The following is a 22,335-nucleotide window of genomic DNA, read 5'->3' as shown; positions in this document are numbered from 1 at the left end:
GTGCTCTCGCAACTATTCATGGCAGCAGGGATTGTTGAAGAGGAAGGGAAAATTGGTGGTTGGCAATGACCAGTCCTTAAGGGGCAGGTTGATTGCCTTGTGGCATTCGAGCTCACAAGGGGGGCATTCGGGAGTTGAAGTAACGTACAGGAGGCTTAAACAGATCTTGTACTGGCCTTTCATGTTCAAAGATGTGGCCCATTTTGTAGCAGCATGCGATGTCTGCCAACGAAATAAACCAGATAATGTGGCGTATCCGGGCTTATTACAGCCTCTATCCATACCTCAGAGGATCTGGTCTGATATCTCTATGGATTTTATCGAAGGTTTACCCCTCTCACATGGCAAGAAAGTGATTTTCGTGGTGGTCGATAGGCTCAGTAAATATGCCCACTTCCTGGCTGTAGCGCATCCGTACACAGCCATCTCCATTGCCCAGCTCTTCATGGACCAGGTTTACAAGTTACATGGTCTCCCTCAGACCATTGTCAGTGATAGAGATCCCATCTTTCTGAGCTCCTTTTGGCGGGAAATTTTCTGGTTGCAGCATGTCCAGTTGAACATGTCCTCTTCTTATCATCCTCAGAGTGACGGTCAGACGGAGGTAGTTAACAGATGTTTAGAGACCTATTTAAGATGTATGACTGGTGACCATCCCAAAGAATGGAGTTTGTGGTTGCCAATGGCAGAGTACTGGTATAACACAAATTTCCATTCTTCTGCTAAGTTCACTCCATATGAAATTGTCTACGGCCAGCCACCCCCTCTCCATATTCCGTACCTACCTGAGGCCACAGCAGTCGCTTCCGTAGATAGGAGCTTACAAGCAAGGGAGAAGGTCATTCACTCCTTGAGACATAATCTGTCCAAGGCTCAACATAGAATGAAGCAGTTAGCTGATAAGCATAGGACGGAGAGGGAATTTGCTGTGGGTGACTGGGTTTATGTGAAACTTCAGCCCTACAGACAACATTCCCTACGCTCTCACCACTGTCAAAAGCTGTCGCCTCGCTACTTTGGTCCATTTCAGGTGTTGGCAAAGATAGGAGCAGTGGCGTACAAGTTAGCTTTACCTTCGCATGTCCGTATCCATGACACATTCCATATTTCCTTGCTCAAGAAGAAGGTTGGCGCAGGGTGCATTCAAGCTCAGATTCCCGCGGGAATTACACACCAAGGACAGTTGATGGCAGAGCCCATAGCTGTTCTTGACAGGCGTCTGGTCAAGCGTGGGAGAGTTGCCGCTACACAGGTGCTGGTTCAGTGGAGTAACAGCTTTCCCGAAGATGCAACTTGGGAATACTTGCAGGACTTGCGGCTACAGTTTCCTCATTTCAATCCTTGAGGACAAGGATTGTTTGAGAGGCGGGTATTGATACACGTGAACTGGGTTACGTAGGTGTAGGGGCTGCATGTGCGTGCATGGGTTGCATATGGGTGTGCATGGGGTTTGCATGAAGGGTCGCAGCTGGAATTGTTGAAGTTCGTTACTAGAATTTGTTACAGTTAGTTAATATTGATTTGTAAGATTCTTATGACATCAGCAGATGTCATAAGTTTGTTAGCCAACTATAGCTCACCGCCTTAGATCACTTATAAAAGGCGAAGCTGGACACCAGTAGGGATAGACTTTTGAATTGTTAAATCTGCACTTTCCATTTCTTCTGTAGTCTTTCTTCTTCCTTTCTTTATTCAAGTCAACAAAGCTCTCTTGGTTTTCGGATTACTTCTCCGCCAGTTTTTGTAATTCCTAAGCCAGAGATTGAGGACCTCTACTGCTCTTTGCATCATTCAGCTGGAAACCCACTACTCTCAGTCTTCTCTCACTCTCACTCTATTCTTGCTTCCAGCCGCCACCCCTAGATTCTATATCTCTTAGCCGTCACTTTTTCCTTTTTCTCCTCTAACCCTCGGTTCCCTTTTCTTTCACTTATATAATAGATGGCAACCTCAAAATCCTGATCTCAATGGCTCTCCCTAAACCTCAGTTCACTGATTCTATCTTAACCATCGGATTGGTTTCATTTCTAGATTCTTCTTGGTTTTAGATGAAAGCTAGGTGCAATGAGGTTAACATGATCCAATGGTGAAGGAAAAACAATGAAAAAATGGTGGAAAAAGGAAATGGAACCGAGCTGCATTTGCTTATGTACTTCGCGTATGGTTTCTGATACGAAACTAAAGAAATGTTTGGCGTGAGCTGCTTCCTCCTCTTTTTTTTTTCAAATCAATTTTAAACAACAAGATTAATTCCTCATAGAAAATTTATTGCCCATTTTCATTCGTTTTAAAGTAATTAAGTCCGAATTTAAAGGGTTAAAACAAATTTTGAATTTTTTGTGACATTTTTCTTTTTAGGAATATTATACAATAATAACTTTAAAAAATAAAGAGCCTTAATTTATAAAAATAATCAAAATGATAACTAATCAAAATGAACACTAACTATTGTTTAATTAATAAAATAATGTATAAAATAATAATAATAAAAAAATTGAATTAAATAACAAATTAAGCTAAAATTAAGCTAAATGACATTTTGGTGTCTACAGTTTGTCCCTCTTTATCTGAGTTTCGAAAAAACTCGAGATAAAAACGTAGACACCAAATATTTATCTATAGTTATTTTGACTTGAACTGGAACATGAAAACATAAAAGGTGAGTTGGTGGGATAAAACCCGATCCAACGTGATATAAACGGTCAGTGGAATAAAACCCAGTCCTGCTGATATTCCAAATAGAATATAATAGAATGGTTAGTGGGACACACCCTAGCCTGCCAAAATTCCAAATCCAATATGATAGAATGGTTAGTGGGACACACCTAAACCTGCCAATATTCCAACTCCAATTCGATAAAGCGGTCAGTGGGATACTCCCAAACCTACCGGAATTTTAAATCCAACTCGATAAAACGGTCAATGGAATACTCCCAAGTCTGTCAAGATTCCATCTTCAACAGCCAAATCCAACACGATAAATGGTCAGTGAGATACTCCCAAGCCTACCGAAATTTTAACTCCAACTGAACTTCCAATTCGATAAAACGGTTAGTGGGAGACTCCCAAATCTATATGGATCCCAACCTCAACAACCAAATCCAACACGATAAATGGTTAGTGGGATACTTCCAAACCTACCGAAATTTAAACTCCAACTAAGATTCCAATTCGATAAAACGGTTAGTGGGATACTCCCAAACCTATCGAGATTCCAACCTCAACAACCAAATCCAACACGATAAACGATCAGTGGGATACTTCCAAACCTACTGAAATTTTAATTCCAACTGAGATTCCAATTCGATAAAACGATTAGTGGGATACTCACAAGCCTACTGAAATTTTAACTCCAACTGAGATTCCAATTTGATAAAACGGTTAAGGGGATACTCCTAAACCTACCAAGAGTTAAACCTCAACAATCAAATCCAACACGATAAACGGTCAGTGTGATACTCCCAAGCCTACCGAAATTTTAACTCCAACTGAGATTCCAATTCGATAAAACGGTTAGTGAGATACTCCCAAACCTACCAATATTCCAATCTCAACAACCAAATCCAACACGATAAACGGTCAGTGGGATATTCCTAAACCTACTGAAATTTTAATTCCAACTGAGATTCCAATTCGATAAAACGGTTAGTGGGATACTCCCAAACCTACCGAGATTCTAACCTCAATCGCCAAATCCAACACGATAAACGATAAGTGGGATACTCCCAAACCTACCAAAATTTTAACTTCAACTGAGATTCCAATTCGATAAAATGGTTAATGGGATACTCCCAAACCTACCAAGATTCCAACCTCAACAACCAAATCCAACACGATAAATGGTCAGTGGGATACTCCCAAACCTACCGAAATTTTAATTCCAACTGAGATTCCAATTCGATAAAATGGTTAGTGGAATACTCCCAAACCTACCAAGATTTCAACTTCAACAATCAAATCCAACACGATAAAATGGTCAGTGGAATACTCCCAAGCCTGCCGATATCTTTCCAAATCCAACTCAATAAAACAGTTAGTGGGATACTCCCAATCCTGCCAAAATTTCAAATTCAACACAATAACACGGTCAGTGGGATACAACCCAGGCCTGCCAAATCTTTTCAAATTCAATGCCGAAATTTTCAAATCTAACACGATAAAACGGTTAGTGGGACACACCCAAACCTGCCGAAATTCTTTTAAAAAATTATCCCAACTTGAATTAATTTTTGTGCAACCAATCATTTGCTTTGTATTATGGCATCGTTACTCCTCCTTAAGACTTTGACTCACACATCTTCGGTCTGAATCATGAATATTCAATTATTGGACGACATTCCATAATTATAAAAAATTTGCCCCAGTTTTGTTATTTGAAACACATATGAACCTGCAAGAGAAAAATCAAATAATGCCATCACCATTCGACACGCCTAGCTTTCAAGAAACATGTAAACATGAGTATTTTGATACTTTCCCCTCGATGCGGTAGAATCCAACCTTGATCTATGAACTGTATCAAGTTTTGTTAATTTTCAACGCTAATAAGACACTTGGGCCTCAGGCCATTTCAATAAGTCACATGGATCGCCATTTGATAAATCTACGATGTAGCAAAACTTAACTTTGCTCTGCAAACTAAATCCAATCTTCTTAACTTCCAATGCTTATCAAATATGACATTTGGTATCCAGGCAATTTCAATAAATCATAAGAATTGCCATTTGATAAATTCAAAGAGATAAATGAGCCCATGAAATAGATGAAAGAATATTTTATTTACACAACAATGATGAAAATCTCAGTAACATGAAAATAATCATTTATTTTGAAAGAAAAGTAATTTAAGAGAAATAAACCTGTAAACTTAACAATTTAAGCTTGAGAAATCAAAATACTTTAATTTCAAACAAAATGCCACATTTGACCCTTTGGATATCATTCCTCTGGAATTCAATACTTGGCAACAGAACCCCAATCGTGAAGAGAAATTCAAATGAATCGAGTCACCAATCATTCCAATCGAAGCTCACCTTTTATAGAAACCTTACCTTTCGGGTTTTCACTAAGGCTACCACTCTACGTTTTTATTTTAATTTTCTCATTTTTCATTTTTTCATTTTTCATTTTTTCTTTTTCTTTTCTTCTTTTTTTCTTTCTTCTTTTCCCCCTTTTCAAAGGTGCCCTTTCGGATTTTTACTAATGAACCAATCCTGCCAATAGCCTTTATCAATTCAAAAATGTGTTTTAAGAAATGATGACATTAGTGCGACAATCCTTCCCTTGCAAAATTGGTGAAGGTATATTGACATCATTTGCCATATGACTTAGAAAATTTCCAAAAAGAGATAGTGCAAAAAACGGAAGTCAGAACTTTTAGTTTTTGTAATAGGGTCAGGCGAGGTGCTGAGAAAAGGTTAGACCTTGAAAGCAGATTTTATAAGTGTTCAAATCATCTGAGATCGCATTTTCATATTAACCCTATTTAGGATTAAACTAAAATTACCCCAATTTATTCTCAATTGAGATTCTCTTTTCATTTTCTTTTCCTTTTTTTTTTTCATTCCATTCATCTTTTGAAATTCTCAAAATTTGCTCCAGTTTATTTTTTAATTGAGGCTTTCTTTTGTTCATTTTCTTTTCTTTCAACTTTCCTTCAAAATTTTGAATTTGCCCAGTGTGGGGTTTTTTCTCTCTTTTTCTTTTCCAAAACAAAATTTGCCCCAGTGTGGGGTTTGCGATTCTCGGGGGTTGCCAAACGAAATGATTTATTCTAAAGGTTCAAAAAGGATAAACTGGGATAGAATGTTTAATTGGAAAGGAAGAAGGCCTGACTTTCATTCCATTCTTCGCATTAACCCTAAAAGAAAACTTCCATTTATCAAATGAAGAATTTCTTACACATTTTCGAATTGATCGGATGAGGAAAAATTTGTCCATCTATTTCTACTAGAACAAGTGCTCCACCAAGCAATACCTTTTTGACAATAAAAGAATCTTGCCAATTTGGGACAAACTCTTTTTTTCGCCTTATCTTGCACTGACAAGAGCTACCTCAACGCTTTGTCTCGCTTTGTCTCCTCGTCTGAATAGTCATGTTTTGACCCCTTGATGGTAAGCACGGGCCGGTCCTTTTCTTTTGATAACACCAACCATAATAAATGACATTTAGCTGCTTCTTATCAAGTGACCTCCGATTTTTATTTCTTTAACCTTGATCCCAATTCGACTTGAATTTGTCTTTATACCATTCAGTCCTCTTCGAAATATTTTCAGATGTCTCCTCGATACTCCTCTCATTTTGAAATTCAAATTCACATTCGTGAGATATCGAGATTGCTGTCATCAAATTTCAGAACAGTGATATCCAAAGGGTCAGAGGATTTTATTCTTGGCCATCACAATATATATATAAAACTGTATATTTTATTGAATTTCAAGATAAAGACCAAACTTAATAGCATGTTACTTGCTAAACAAAACGTGTCTTCAAAAGACACTTGATTGAAAATTATTTACAAAAACATAGTTAAACAAAAGACACGCGTATGAACGATTTTCATGGATTTTAACCAAAAACAACCCCCCAAATTTATCGAAACTCCCTTCAAGAGGGAAGGTAATCAATAGTCCAAAAGGCGGATAATTTTTTTTTTAGGAACTTGAATGTGAGGAGAATTGATGTGGATATTGGATGTATAAGTATGTAGTAGGCCATGAATGGGATATGTGAAAGGTTCCTCAGGTGAATTTACGAAATATGGAGCAAAAGAGGTTTGTGTATAGGGTAGGGGTAGCGGTTGTGGTTCAGTTTGACCAGCACATAAGGGACCATGTTGTACACCACAAGGTCGGCTGATGGTGTTGTTGCAAACCTATCGGATAATTCAAGATGCGTACTCATACTTACACAATTTCTCAAAACTCGGCTATGTGATCGCGTAATGATGTGATTTCTTTGTGTAGCTATGTTTGCAGCTATTTTGAAAATATAGGAAAAACCCTATTGAGATTCCCCTCTTGATTAATTGCTGACAAAAAAGAAAGAAAGAAAAAGAAAAAGACATGAGTTAGTAAAAATTAAAATAATTTAGATGCATATCCTATTGGGAGACCCTTTTTACGCCAAGGGTTGGTCTAGCGTGAAAATGCAATCCTTCAGAGCAGGCACTATACAATACCTGATGGACCTGATCAATTCATTGACATTTGATTGGAAAGCAGTTTGAAAAAAAAAATTTTGGGCCAATTGAATAGCGGGAGACCTCTGACAGAATGACGACAAATTCGAATGAATGAGTGGTTTTGCTTGGTATAGAAATTCATTCAAATCGATTTAACTTTGACTAGCTATTAGAGAGATTACAATTTCTGAACATGGATCGAAACCCTAATCTATCCAAATAGAATGAATGCAATGGGTGATTTTCTCAAAAACAACTAGCCATTCCAGTTCTAAATTTGATATTGAAACCCTAAGTTGTCAAATGGATCAGATGAAATTGATGAACTTTGCTGGATCGCCTTAAAAATGGGTACATTTGGTGAAGTAGATTGAATGAAATTGACGATTTATTAAAAAATGATTTGATCACTCTAAAAAAAGGTAAACTGATCAAATAAATTGAATGAAATTTGATAATTTATTCAAAATTGACTGGATCACCCTAAAAACGGGTAAATTGGTCAAATGAAATTGATGATTTATTTAAAATTGACTAGATTATCCAAAAAATGAATGAATGGACAAAATGGATCGAATGAATTTGATGATTTATTTGAAAATCGATTGAATTGTCTATCCTTTGGTAGATTCAAAAAATAGCAATACATTAGTCTATGAGCCTTCTAAAATCAAGATTTGGCCTCAATATATTTATCGTCTTAATAGTGAGAAATTATTTGTGAATTTTTTCAAATTAATGTCTTTTAAGCAAGGGATTTTTACCAACTATGTTAAAATGTGACCAAAAGATGATTGTTAGATGCTCATATTCTAATATGCAAAACTGTTCCATCATTCTCAATATCGTCATCGCGGAAGGGACCGGATCCTATCTTACCTTGTGCACTACCCTTTTGGATGGTACAAGAAAGATAAACGTGCAAGTCTCATTGGATTACATATTCGAGACACAAGGCGGTTTATTCCTAACGTGGGATCCCCTAAATGGCATTCCCTCTAAGGCTTGTGCATGGTGCCAATTTATCAAAGCAGTTAAATATGCAATTTGAAATGAAACATGACCTAAGGAACCCTTTGTACGTCAGGGTGGGCCTAAAATGTTGTGCACCTATAAACCTACAAATGCAGTACATTGGAATTAAAACGTGCAATAGCCTATCTAAAAGGGTAGGTTCTAAAAGAGTATCACGCCAGAACTCTTATTTCCTAGTGTTTGTGAATGCAAAATACGAGAAAACAAGGAAATGTTAGTTCAACAAATAATCACATAACACGTTGGAACAATTTAGATAATACAAAAAGTAAACAAGATGAATAAGGAAAGAGGGTTGGAATCCCTCCCTTCGTGCCTAGTGTTCCTAGTTGGGTAGGTCGACACTATCCTAGGTGATTTCTAACATAGATGCATGAGGTTGGGCTCACTAATGTACCTTGACTCGATAAGGTTCAGGTCCCCAAACTTTCAAACTAAAGGCGAATGGTCATCAATCCTAATGCCTAAGAGTTTGTGGTTCGTGTGATCCCTCGGACATTGCTACGTGCACGTCGTGCCACGGGCACATGTCCAAGTGGATCGATCTAATCCTAATAGGGGAAAAGTGGTATGACAACCACCAAAAGTGAAAAAGAATTGAGGGGTTATAAAGTAAAACGTATGCACGTATGAAGTGTCCCTATTGAAGGGAGGGATTTTTATCATCAAATGCAGGTGAAGGTTCTAGGGTGGCTATCCCCCCCTCCCCAAAATGCAAGCGTGATAAATATAAGTAAATGAAAGAAATAAACACATTATTCACACATGCGGATATCAAGATGATTTGTACGTGAGAAATGTAAGAAATCCTAAAAATACAACCTAAAACCCCCAAATATGATATATAAAAAGGTTAGAAAAAGAAAATAATTGATTAAATCAAATGTTCGGACCCTCTAAATTCCTAGTGGAGTCGCCAAATTGTCGCGCCCTACTTTTTAAAAGAAAATAACGAGTTTTAAGAAAATGGGATTTTGATTTGATTTTGAGTGAAAATGTTTTTTGATTTTTAGAAGATAAATAAAGGAAATGAAAAGGGCCTAAAATGGGGTTTAAAAGTGCGACAATTTTGGCTCAAAATAATAGTTTAAAAAGAGTTTTTGAATGAAAAATCGGAGTCGTCACTTGGTATTGAGTTAAGGTGTACCAAGTCACCTAAAATGAATTTTAAATGAAAAAGTAGAGAAAACCCTTTTTAAACGACTCCAAGTCTTTGAAAATCAGAGAAAAATGGTCGGGAGTCACATTTGAAGAAAGGAAAGGTAAGGAAAAAAATTCAAGACACCCTTTCAACCTAACCAAGGCTAGTTGCGTGATTTAGTAAAAAATTTTCTTATTTTAACCCAAAAATTTATCACATTTGGAAGCCAATACATGGATGCAAAACCTAAACCTAGGAGAGTATCGGGGTCAACATGTCTCTTCGAATTTACTTGGTGCCAATCACATTAATTGTAATGCCCAAGAGTAATTATTTGAAGAGGTCACGAATATGCAAAAATATGAGACTCAAAGAAAAGAAAAGAAAAGAATAGTAATTTACAAATATACATGATCTAAAGGAATGCATCATAACGGGTGCGGGGGACTTAAGATTCGTGACTTCAATGTTCTCTTTAATAGAGGGAATACGAGCGTGCTAAGGTTAGAAAGCCAAACTCGTCCATATTCCATACTCAAGGGATATTTTCCAATCTAATCAATCAAATGCACGAACTTATCTCTAATTTTTCCTACTTGACATGCAAGTCTAATGTCATGTCTCACACATAGGGTTATAAAGAGGGAAATATGGGATAAGAGGTGTGTATACAGGGGAAATATCATGCAAAAATGATAAAAAAACCCTAAAAAGTAGAAAATATGCATGAGAGTGTAGTGATTGTCACACAAACATGATCTAACGCGCGAAGGGCTCCTAAGGATCTAGCGTTGGACTAACCCATGTCTCTATTTTCTCACTAGCGTTGGACTAGTGGAAAATCGAGGGAAAAGGGCCACTACTAACATTGGACTAGAGTGGAATCGCGAAAGGGGCCGCAACACGTCACACAATGATTATAACTAATTTAGTCATATAAAACATAATAAAGCAAGTAAACACATAAGATCACATAAACACATAACACATAAGCATGATATCTAAATGCAAGGTCCTAAGAAAGCGGGTAACACAAAACACACAAGCACTCAAAACATACAAAGCAAATAAAGCCCTAACTATTACATTTGTGGGGCCCTAACTACAATCTAAGAGAGGAAAGAATGAAATGAAATGAAATAATAACCTAACTATTACAATTTGGCATTTAAATGCCTCTCAAATAACAAAAAATTAAATTAAATAAATATACAAAATTAAAACCAATAAATGAATAAATAAATGAAATAAAATAAAGAAAACATTCAAAAAGCATGCAATTACCCACATAAAGTTACATAGGAGCACATAGTATCAAGTAAAATCAAAATAAAAGGGTAGAATGTACCTCCCTTGAATTGGTGCCCTAATGGAACGAAATTACTTATTTACCCTCCAAAAACAAAGAAAAGGTCAAGGCATCACTTTAATTAACAAATAATCACATGAAATGGAAATAAATATAAAATTGAATCAATAAAAACATTCGAATACACTAAACAACCCATATTCATCAATTTGAAACAAACAAGGACCCATGTGAAAGAATTGAAGAAGTTCGGGGGATCAATTTATTATTATTTACAAATATTAGGGGGCTAAATTTAAACAAATTAAAATTAATGTTTTAATATGAAACCCACCAAAGCCAAATGCTAAAATTCACACCAAAAAAAAAAGAATAAGAGCCCATTTCTATAATTAAATAACAAAATTACCAAAATTCCACAAAAAATTCAAATCAAAACTATAAATCTAGAAAAAAGATATTAAACCTTCAAATTCATCCTAAAACTCATTAAAAACCTATCCAAAAAACAAGTTAAGACATATTAAAGAAAAATGGCATGTTAAGGGGACAAAATTGATTAATTTATCCAATTAGTTGGGCCATAGTGGCATTAAATGAAAATTAAAGGGTTAAATTGCAATTTATGAAACTTTTTGCATGCATGTTACGGAAGACAGTTCTGCAACTGAAGCTATTCTTCTGCAATTTTACATCCGCAAGCTTCCCACAGCTCTCAAACATGATCAAATCCAATTTGAACTAAAGCAACAAGCCTACCACCTAATCCTCTCACTTTGCAACATAAAACCTTAGATTTAAACACAAAAAGTCGGACAAAGAGGGCATGTAAACCTGGATACGGAGACATGCCAATGGGCGTCTTGTACGCCGTTCTATATGCCCATAAGGCATCTTCAAGTCTCATACTTCAATCTTTCCTGTTAGGTCGAACCATCTTTTCTAAAATCGAACCATCTTTTCTAAAATCGACTTGATCTCTCGGTTCGATGTTTGTTTGAGGATGGTAGGATGTAGATACCTTATGTAAGACGCCATACCTCCTAAAAAGTGCAACAATCGTCTTGTTGCAGAAATGGGTACCCCGATCACTTACAATCGCTCGCGGCATTCCAAAGCGGACAAAAATGCTAGATTTGATAAATTCTGCAACCACTTTGGAGTCATTAGTACGGGTGGGCTTTGTCTCCACCCATTTCGAAACATAGTTTACGGCAAGCAATATATATAGAAAACCCTAAGACGAAGGAAAAGGGCCCATAAAATCAATACCCTAAACGTCAAAAATCTCAGCAAAAATCATTGGGGTTTGGGTCATTTGATCCCTACGAGAAATATTACCTACTCGTTGACACCGATCACAGGATTTACAAAACATATAAGCATCCTTAAATAAAGAAGGCCAGTATAATCCACTTGCTAATACCTTATGAGCAGTTCTTTTGGATCCAAAATGACCTCCACAGGCAAAAGTATGACAAAAATGCAAAATTGACTGAAATTCAGCTTCACTTACACATCGTCTCATCACCTGGTCAGCACATCTCTTCCACAAGTACGGGTCATCCCAAATGAAATATTTGGCGTCGCTCTTCAATTTATCCCACTTAGATTTTGACCAACTTGCAGGAAAATTATCAGTTACCAAATAATTGACTAAATCAACATACCAAGGCAATTGAGAATTCAAAGAAAACAAATTTTCTTCAGGGAATGCATCCTTCAATGGCTCGATCTTCTCTCCCACTGGTATGCGACTCAAATGGTCGGCTACTAGATTCTCTGAGTCTCTTTTATCCCTTATCTCCAAGTCAAATTCCTGTAGGAGCAATATCCACCTTATAAGTCTCGGTTTCGTATTTTTCTTGGTCATCAGGTACCTGAACGCTGCATAATCAGAAATTACAATAACTTTAGCACCTAATAAATATGACCTGAATTTATCTAAAGCAAAAATAATTGCAAGAAACTCATTCTCAGTAGTGGAATAGTTTAATTGGGCACCATTTAAGGCTCGGGACGAATAGTAGATGACGTGAGCTGTCTTTCCTACTCTTTGCCCCAATACAGCCCCTACAGCATGATCACTGGTATCGCACATGATCTCAAATGGCAAACTCCAGTCAGGGGGTTGGATGATCGGGGGTGAGGTCAATAACTCTTTCAATTTTTCGAAAGCTTTCTCACACTTGTCATCGAACTCAAAGGCCACATCTTTTTGTAGGAACTGGAACAACAGGGCTCCAATTTTCGAGAAGTCCTTGATGAACTTTTGGTAAAATCCTGCATGTCCAAGAAAAGAGCGCACTTCTCGCACACTCGCAGGGTAAGGTAATGCAGAAATTATATCTATTTTTGCCCTGTCAACTTTAATACCTTTGGAAAACACAACATGACCTAAGACTATCCCATGCTCAACCATAAAATGGCACTTTTCCCAGTTGAGCACAAGATTGGTTTCTATACATCTCAACAGGATCAATTTCAGGTTTTCTAAACAAGTATCAAAACTATCACCATACACACTGAAATCATCCATAAAAACTTCAATAATTTTCTCCACATATTTAGAAAAAATGCTTACCACACACCTCTGGAAAGTTGCAGGTGCATTACACAACCCGAAGGGCATCCGTCTATAGGCGAAGGTCCCGTACGGGCACGTGAAGGTCGTTTTCTCTTGATCCTCCGGTGCGATGGCAATCTGAAAATATCCTGAAAATCCATCCAGAAAGTAATAGTAGGCACGACAAGCTAAACGCTCAACCATTTGGTCAATGAAAAGAAGAGGGAAGTGGTCCTTTTTGGTAACGGCGTTCAGCCTGCGGTAGTCTATGCACTATCTCCAACCAGTGGGTTTGCGCATAGGTACGAGCTCACCCGTTTGGTTGGCCTCCACCGTCACTCCCGCCTTCTTTGGAACTACCTGGACCGAGCTCACCCAAGCGCTATCTAATATCGCAAAGATAATCCCCACATCGAGCAACTTTAATATTTCCTTCTTCACCACTTCCACCATGTGGGGATTGAGCCTTCTTTGAGCCTGCCGTACAGGTTTGGCATTCTCTTCCAGCCTAATCCGATGCATACAGATGGATGGACTGATCCTCTTAATGTCTGTGATAGTCCAACCTATCGCTTCTTTATGGTCTCTAAGGACTCGGATCAGTTTCTCCTCCTGGGTGTCTGAGAGTACAGATGAGACAATCACCGGGAGTGTTTTGTTGTCACCCAGATACACATACTTCAAGTGCTTCGGCAGGGGCTTCAACTCCAACACAGGTGCCTGCACCAAGGATGGTAATACCCTTTGGTGAGGTTTGGGAACAAAAATAGGTGAAACTTCATACCTTTTCATCATGGTTGGCAATGAATGTAGTGAACCTATTGTGCATCTCAATTCTTCACTCCACTCCACCTCAGAGTTGTTTCCCAACTCGAGGTGTTTGGTTAAAGCGACCTCCAACTCGTCCCTGCCAACAGTTTCAAACACTTCCTGCACCGCAGGGTCAATAGCACTTCACAGAGAAGACAGAGCTAAAGTTGGAGTTTGAGGGATATTTCATAGTATCAAAAATATTAAAATGCACAATTTTTCCATCAAACTCCATGGACAAGGTGCCCTTATTAACATCAATTTTTGTTTGTGCTGTGCTAAAAAATGGTCTACCTAATAACAAAGGTGAGGGATCGGGGGAGTGATCATCATCCATATCAAGTACATAAAAGTCAGATGGAAACACCAAATCATTAATTTTTACCAACACATCTTCAACCAACCCATCAGGATATGCATTAGTTCGGTCAGCTAATTGAATGATTATTCCAGTTTCTTTTAGTGGATCTAGGTTCAGAGAAGTATAGATAGACTTAGGCATTACATTAATTGATGCCCCTAAGTTCAGCATGGCCTTCCTAATAAAAGTATTTTCTATCCTACAGGGGATAGTGAACATACCTGGGTCCCCGCACTTTGGTAGGAACTTCCTTTGTAGGACCGCCGACACATTCTCCCCCACAATGACTCTTTCATCTCTCCTCAACCGCCTTCGATTGACACACAAGTCTCTTAGAAACTTGGCGTACTTAGGTACTTGTTTGATTGCGTCTAAGAGGGAGATATTGATCTCTACCCAGCGGAACACCTCCAAGATCTCCTTTTTCTTATCCTATTTCTTCGATTTCTCCAACCTGCTAGGAAAGGAAGGCGGGTTAGTTTTTACCGTAATGGTTGGGTCTGGAAGTACCTGTGAATTTGTGCCATTGCTGTCCTCCTTCTCAAACTCGTTCTCAATTTTTTCTTCATTCTTGTCCTTTGGAATTATGAGTTTTGATCCTTGAATTTCTTTCCCGCTTCTTAGAGTCATCGCACTTACGTTCTTCGGGTTCACTTCAGGTTGAGATGGCAACTTACCTTGGATTTGAGACTCCAAACGGTTGATTGTTATGGCCATTTGATTCATTTTATTTTGCATGGATTGCACCTGGCCCATTTGATTTCTTATGTTCTGCAATTCGGAGTCCGTCTTTTGCTGATGTTGCGCAGTGGTAGCCATCAGTTGTTTCATTATCACCTCTAAAGACGAATTACAGCTTGATGGGGGAGGTGGTGGTGGGCGAGACTGATACTGCTAGTGAGGCCCTTGCTGCTTGTTTGGTGTAAAATTGGGTTGCCTATTTCCTCCATAACTGAAGTTAGGGTGATCTCTCCAACCCGGGTTATATGTGTTCGAATACGGGTCATAGGCCTTTCTTGGCGCGGGCGCGTGACCAGCCATGTTCACGTGTTCTGCACTTTTTTCTTGAACCAGTGGACACATCTCTGTAGAATGACCCATGACAGCACATACCCGACACACTCTGGCTTGTGAGGCATTTTCCATAGCTAATTGTCGTACGAAGGATATCAATTCAGAGATTTGTTGTTGGATAGAGGATGTTTCGACCTCATTCACCTTACCGGTCGGGATATCCTCCCTTGAACCAAACTGCTGTGAATTTTCAGCCATCCCCTCAATCAACTCCCAAGCTGCTCGAGGGGTCTTGTTCACCAGTGCCCCTCCACTCGCAGCATCAATGATACTCCTGTCTCTGAAGAGCAGCCCCTCGTAAAAATATTGTATGAGCAACTGCTCATTTATTTGGTGTTGGGGGCACTTGATGCACAATTTCTTGAATCTCTCCCAGTATTCATAGAGCGACTCCCCTGGATGCTGCTTGATACCACAGATTTCCTTCCTCAAACTCGCCGAGCGGGACGCAGGAAAATATTTGTCCAAGAATTTTTTCTTTAACTGGTCCCACGTGGTAATACTACCTGGTGATAGGTAGTACAACCAGTCTTTTGCAGAATCTTTCAAGGAGAAGGGAAATGCCCTCATTTTTATCTGCTTTTCTGTAATGCCCGGTGGTTTCATGCTGTTGCAAACTACATCAAACTCTTGCAAGTGTTTATACGGCTCCTCATCTAGTAAATCATGAAAAGATGGTAGAAGATGAATTAGACCAGATTTAAGTTCAAATGGAGTGTTATCATTTAAACTTTGAAAAGTAATGCATAGAGGTTGCTGATTTAAATTAGGGGCAGCCAACTCCCTTAGTGTCTGTGCGTTTGCCATGGTGACTTCTTCTTGATCTGAGTCACTCAAATTGTCACCAAACGAATCTGTTGGGTCAACTTCAGGCTCAAGTCTCCGAGATGCAACACTTGATTGCTCCTCTCTGAGCTGTCTGGTCTCTTTTTTCGTTCTACGTGCAGTCTTCTCTACCTCAGGATCAAAAATCAATTCACCTGTACGAGAAGATCGAGGCATACACTAGAAAAATATCAGAAAATTAGAACACAAATGAACTTAAAAAGAAACAAATAACTGACACCAGTCCCCGGCAACGGTACCAAAAATTGACAGGTTGTCGAGCTTGTGCAATAATAATAAAAGAAAACCTAAATACCACTAAGAGTAGTCAATAATTAATCCTAGGTACTGGAGCAGGGACTCTAGGTGTGCAATGGGTTACTTGATTCACACTGTTCCCGAAGAGTTTGCTTAATCCGATATACCAGAATTAATTAGTTGATAAAATTTACTAAATAGTAGACAGTGGCAAGTAGGGTCGTCTTCTCAGGGACTAGGGATATTTATCTCTTTGAAATTCCAATTGGTAGAAGGGGATTTTATCGGAATAAAACTAAAAATAATTAAGCACTTTAACTAAAAATAATTAATTAACTAGCACGGATATAGCAAGAATTAAATTAAGAATAGATAAATTCTAACCAAGGATACAACTACTCAGGCACAGTCCACTTACCCGATCATTGATGCAAGAGAGGTTCACTTAATTTAATGATAGGCTAGTTATAGTCGCCGATGAACTCTAACGATCAATTTTTTCTTAATTTATTGATAACCAAGGTACGACCATTGATTACCCCCAACCAAAAAATACCCCTAGGTATGACCGTAGGAATTAATTTCCCAAGTGCATTAATAACTAGAAAAATCTAACCCTAATCAATAACACACTACGAGGGTTATTCAAATTAGATTGTACGTTCCCCTAATGTGTAAACACACCAGTTGCCACTAATATTAATCAATCAAATAATTACGGATTTAATTGACTAATTTGGCAAGAGATTAATAAATCACATTGAACATCGGGCGCTTGACATTCAATTAATAAAATAATCCCATGAAAATTCAAGTAGGCAGCGTGCAAATATTAATAAATTGAGAGACGCGTGAAAACTAATTAGATCTCACAGATTTTCGGGACTGCGCCGTCGAGTTGATCCTTGACTAGATGAAGGGCTTAACCGCGCCGCATAAATTAATTTTCACACAAATTAATTGATTGCAAAGGCATCAAGTTTTTCACTAGAAAGCAAGAAGTAAAAGATGTTTTTTCCGTTGGAGAATATTGTCAAGCACCTGGAGTGCGTTAAAGAGCCCAGGAAAGGAAAAAACTAAACTATGCTAAAGGCTAAAGCTAGAGCTATCCTCTTCTGTACGTTTGTTCCACTTTTAAAAGCCAAAGATGACTCATCCTATCTCTAGTGGTCCCCCACGAATTTGGAGTCCAGGTACCAAAGATAGCTCTGTCAAATTCCTTATATTTCCTTTTGTCTTGGTAGGAGGACTCCTAGTCAGCAAGAGGGAAATGGAAGTCCGATTCTTCTCAGCAATGTGGGCCAGGCTTGTGAAGTTTTTAGAGGTTTTCCATTTTTCTCAAAGAGTCCCTCCTCTTTTGTACTTTTCTGCTTCATCCCCTGAAATTAAGCTCAGATGCTAAATATAACCAAATATAAGTAAATATTAATAATTAAAATAATATTTAGCAAGGACAAAGGAAAAATTAGTAATAAAATTACTAACAATTAACACCCTATCAAGTTGCTTGCAAGAATACTTGTTATTTGGCCAAATCTCAGGATTATTATAAACAATTATAAGAGTTTTTTGTTATATTTGTGAAATACTATATTGTGCAAACATTCATTCATTTATATAATGTTTTGTACTTGTATGTTAAAAAACACAAAGGATCTAATTTACTTCCTTTTTTTTTCCTTTTATAAACCGCTCAATGTAGCATTATTGGATCCCTTTTGAAAGTGACTCTCTCAATATTGTTTTCTCCGTCCATAAAACTCGAATCTGAAATCTTATTTATAGGATATCAAGTTCCTTGACACATGATCCAACTGAATTAGTGCAATGTTTGTAGCTGTGTTCTCTTAGGATAGCTATGTTTTCAACTCAATCAAAGTAGTACAATGTTGTAGGAGTATATTTGCCCTTACTATCAAATTGATTCCAAGTTTAAGAGTGCAAAGTGGAGTTAGTGTTACCGTTTTATATAACTTAATATTAGGTGAGGATACTCAGACATCAATTGCCAAATTTCTAAAGATGCCTTGTAGAATGCATTTGTGGTCAAGCAGAGAATCTTAAACAAAAATTAATCATGCAAAATAAATTAAAAATTTTAAAACTAATATTCTATGATTGACAAGAGTCTAAGGAATACGTTTTGATTTATCATTTTTAGTCTGCAAACATTGTATCATTTCCGAACATAATTTGTTATTTCATTTTCATACTTTGCAAAGAACTTATATCTTCTGAATCTGTAAGGCTTTATTTTTATTTGATAAAATATAAGGTGGTCATACTCGATTTATCTTTTGGTAAAGTATGAAAACTTACTAACAAAATGAAAAAAAAAATTCCTAATACAACCATGCATTTTTGTCTCCATTTCTAAACTAGTTAAAGGTTGAGTAAATATTTTTGCCACACATCTCTCTCCATTTCTTCCTACTTATAATTTCACTTCTAGATTCATCTTTTTGCCTCCTCCTTCTTCTTCTTATTCAACATTTAGTCTTCACAAGAAAAATAATTAATTACATCAAAAACCTATGTTAGTAGTACAAAAGTTATTTACAGTGTCATTTTGGTTTAGTTTAGGAAAATGGCCTATTTCGTCCATAATATTTTGAGAAAACTTTTTTTATCCCTCACTTTTAAATTGAAGCAAATCAATCCCTCATATTCTAAAAGCAAAGCAAATTAGTCCATCACATTCTAAAAGAGCAAATCAGCCCCAAACTTTACAAAATTAAAAGATCCCTTTAGTTTCTTTCAAATCTAGATTTTAGGGGTAAAATTAGAAGATCACTTAGTTTCTTTCAGATCTAATTGCATTTGTTATGCACATGACATTAAATCAATATGAAAAAGATAAAAATTACAAATTATAACATAAAAAACATACCCTTCTCTCGGATAAATTAAAAATAAAATTTTTATTAGAAAATGATATTAAGTCAAACTAAAAAGCAAAAATTAAAAATTACAACTTTGAAAACAAACCATTCTCTGTGAAACAAGGGAAAAAAATTAAACATTACAACATAAAAAACAAATCCTTCTCTTAAAAAAAATAGGTAAAAAAATTGTGTAACTCTCTAAAACAATATGATTATTCTGCACCTCTTCCGAAGTGTTTTAGTAGGAAGTTTTTTAGTGTGCCATTTATCCCTCACCTCTTTTGAAGTTTGTTAGTATGTCATTTATCCTACTTCCACAACAAAGTGGTACTTATTTGGTAATCCATTTTTTATCTTCGGCACTCCAACAACTTGAAAGTCATTAGATGGGGCAAAATAGCCACACTGCCATCTTTACACCTTCAGATAATTACCGCTTCTCAAACTCCTCTATGAAAGACTGCAAAATCACCATGGTTTTAATGACTTGGAAATGATTATCCACTGCAGCTCCCAAACTCCCCCTCTTCAAAGCAAGTTCTAATTCTGCAACCCCTGTCGGATTCATGGACTTGGATACATCCTAACATGCTTGCCATAGCAACCGGGTCAGTGCGGGCTCTCAAGACTTATACTTCCAATCCACAAACCAAACAACATGAGCGGCTAAATGCAGCAAAATGTCATCAAGCTAGCATTTCAAAGACAAACTCTGAATTCGATCAACATAATAAGCAGCTAAATGCAGCAAAATGTCAACTATCACATCTTTTACTGATCACAAGATTCAGAATTTCAAGTAGTATGACCCATGTGCTAATTAAGCAACATCAGATCATATGAGATCCACATCATGACCCTAACATTGCCAAAGCCACAAGCAATAGTACCAAATATGATGTTTCCTGAGAAATGAGTGTCTTCTGGAAATTCACCCGACTCTTCTGACCACTAAACAAGGGTCCTCTTACAAAGTGATAGTTGATCAAGTAGAAAATAAGCTACTTTATAACTCCAGAAAATATATGATTATTTGAGACTAAGAAGAATAGTTGTAAAGACAACATAAGATGCTATAAATTAAACCTCAAAAGCAGATGCAAACATAACTAAACATGTCTAAAACCTAAGAAAAATCACAGTGCCAAACCTAACGATGTTTCGCAAGACTTAGAAATGCATAAATTACCAAACGGAGTAAGGTCAATGCACCTATCACTTATTCAGTCAAAGATTAGCTGTTTTCACTGGAGCTCATTGGGAACTTCCAACTATACTTTTACACAACTCATTGGGGTTCAAATACTTTCCATATTCATCTACGCAAGATTTCCATATTGTTTTTTTGGGAAAAAGTGTCTCTCATGGAAAAGCAATTCAACAATGTCTGAACCTTTATTTACATTCCAAGGACCAGACTACAAGATCAAAAAACTCAAAATCGCCATCAGCTAGAGAACATGTTTGACGGTAACATCATCAAACACTAACATAGTTAAGCAAACAGCTTTCTATAGTTCTCCCATCACACTCAAAAATTGCAACATAAACATTGCTAGTCCACCTTTCATGACTGACCCAGACCGAGTTCAACTAAGTTTTAACCACTTTGGGACGGCAGAATTTAACCCGCACATCCACAATTCCAGCATAAACACGAGCTTGAAAACTTTTGCCATCAGGAGCATCAGCACCGCGAGCTCAAAACGTTATATTATATACCCAACCAGCACAGCGATATCCAGTTACCCACTCAATGGCCACAAATTCATAATATGGTAGCTTCTACAAGAGTAAATTTTGAACTTTAGGAACTCATCAGTAATCACTATAATAGAGAGAGACACACAAAAATTGGAAGAAAATTTACCTCCGCCGGGGCCTGTTTAGCCAACCCAATGAGCTTTTTTTCCAGTTCTTTATCTCTCTTATAAGTGGTAATTGGCCTATAGCCCAGAGTAGGTCCTGGATTAGTAAAAACGTCACAACCCTGTTCACCAATCATCCATCCAAGTTATCAAGGTGTGGAATTAGAACAGAAGAGCACCTTTCATGAATGGACTATTAAGCAGACATTTTTATTATTATTTAAAAGGGAAAAAAAAAGACAAAGCAAAAGGATTAGGACCGATCTACTAACCTCGCTTTCTTCAACCTCTTGCACGTACTTGTCCCATACTTTTGGGTCGACATAGGGGACAACGCAACGCCTATTTCGTTCAAATTCGTTCAAGGAAGTACACAGCACCCTCAGCTCATCTTCAGTGAAGGGCTCCACATTTCTCATAGCCTCAGCTGTCAGATCTTCCCACCCACCTTTCCACCCATCCACCGACTCTTCAGGAATTCGAGGTAGCATCTCTACCTGTTGCCCCTTCTGAGGATGATCCAAACAGCCCTCATCGTCGTTGCCATTGTGGTTGAGGCTGCGGTTGCCCTCTTTGTCGCTCCCGCTTCCTTCTCGGCTGCTGCTGAAGCTGTCGATCCTCTCTTTCTCGCTGCACTCCATCGATTCCGCGTACGGAAGCTCGACGATGCACCGATCGTCGCTGCCAGAAGCCATTGCACGTAACTCTAATGTCAATTTGGATTGTTTTCTGGATTGTTAGAGGACTTAGATCAAATTGTTCATTCGCGTACGAGGTATAAATAGAAGCGAAGGCGGTAGGAGGGTGCAAAATAAAATGAAATAAAAACAATTTATAGACCCAATTTGAATTGAAATTGGAATTTTCAAAATCAGTAAATCAAAAATCGAAATGGAAATCAGGTTTTTTATTTTCGAAATATACTAATTTGGTTTGAATTTAGGAATGGGTTTTCTCAAATCGGAAATCAAATACCTAATTCAATGTCAAATTCGTATGTTATATATATATATATATTA

The 22,335-nt window shown here is 37.5% G+C and overlaps 1 non-coding gene across 1 annotated transcript; it reads left to right on the top strand.

Moving 5' to 3' along the window:
* Positions 1-15,808: 15,808 nt before the first annotated feature.
* Positions 15,809-15,915, top strand: LOC113778937. The gene has a single exon (XR_003469401.1). It is a non-coding gene; the product is annotated as a small nucleolar RNA R71 (small nucleolar RNA).
* Positions 15,916-22,335: the final 6,420 nt, after the last annotated feature.

This window comes from Coffea eugenioides, chromosome 7 (assembly GCF_003713205.1).
Source record: "Coffea eugenioides isolate CCC68of chromosome 7, Ceug_1.0, whole genome shotgun sequence".
Classification (NCBI taxonomy): Eukaryota; Viridiplantae; Streptophyta; class Magnoliopsida; order Gentianales; family Rubiaceae; genus Coffea; species Coffea eugenioides.
The sequence above is the reverse complement of the archived record's forward strand: the minus strand, read 5'-3'. Positions and strand labels throughout refer to the sequence as shown.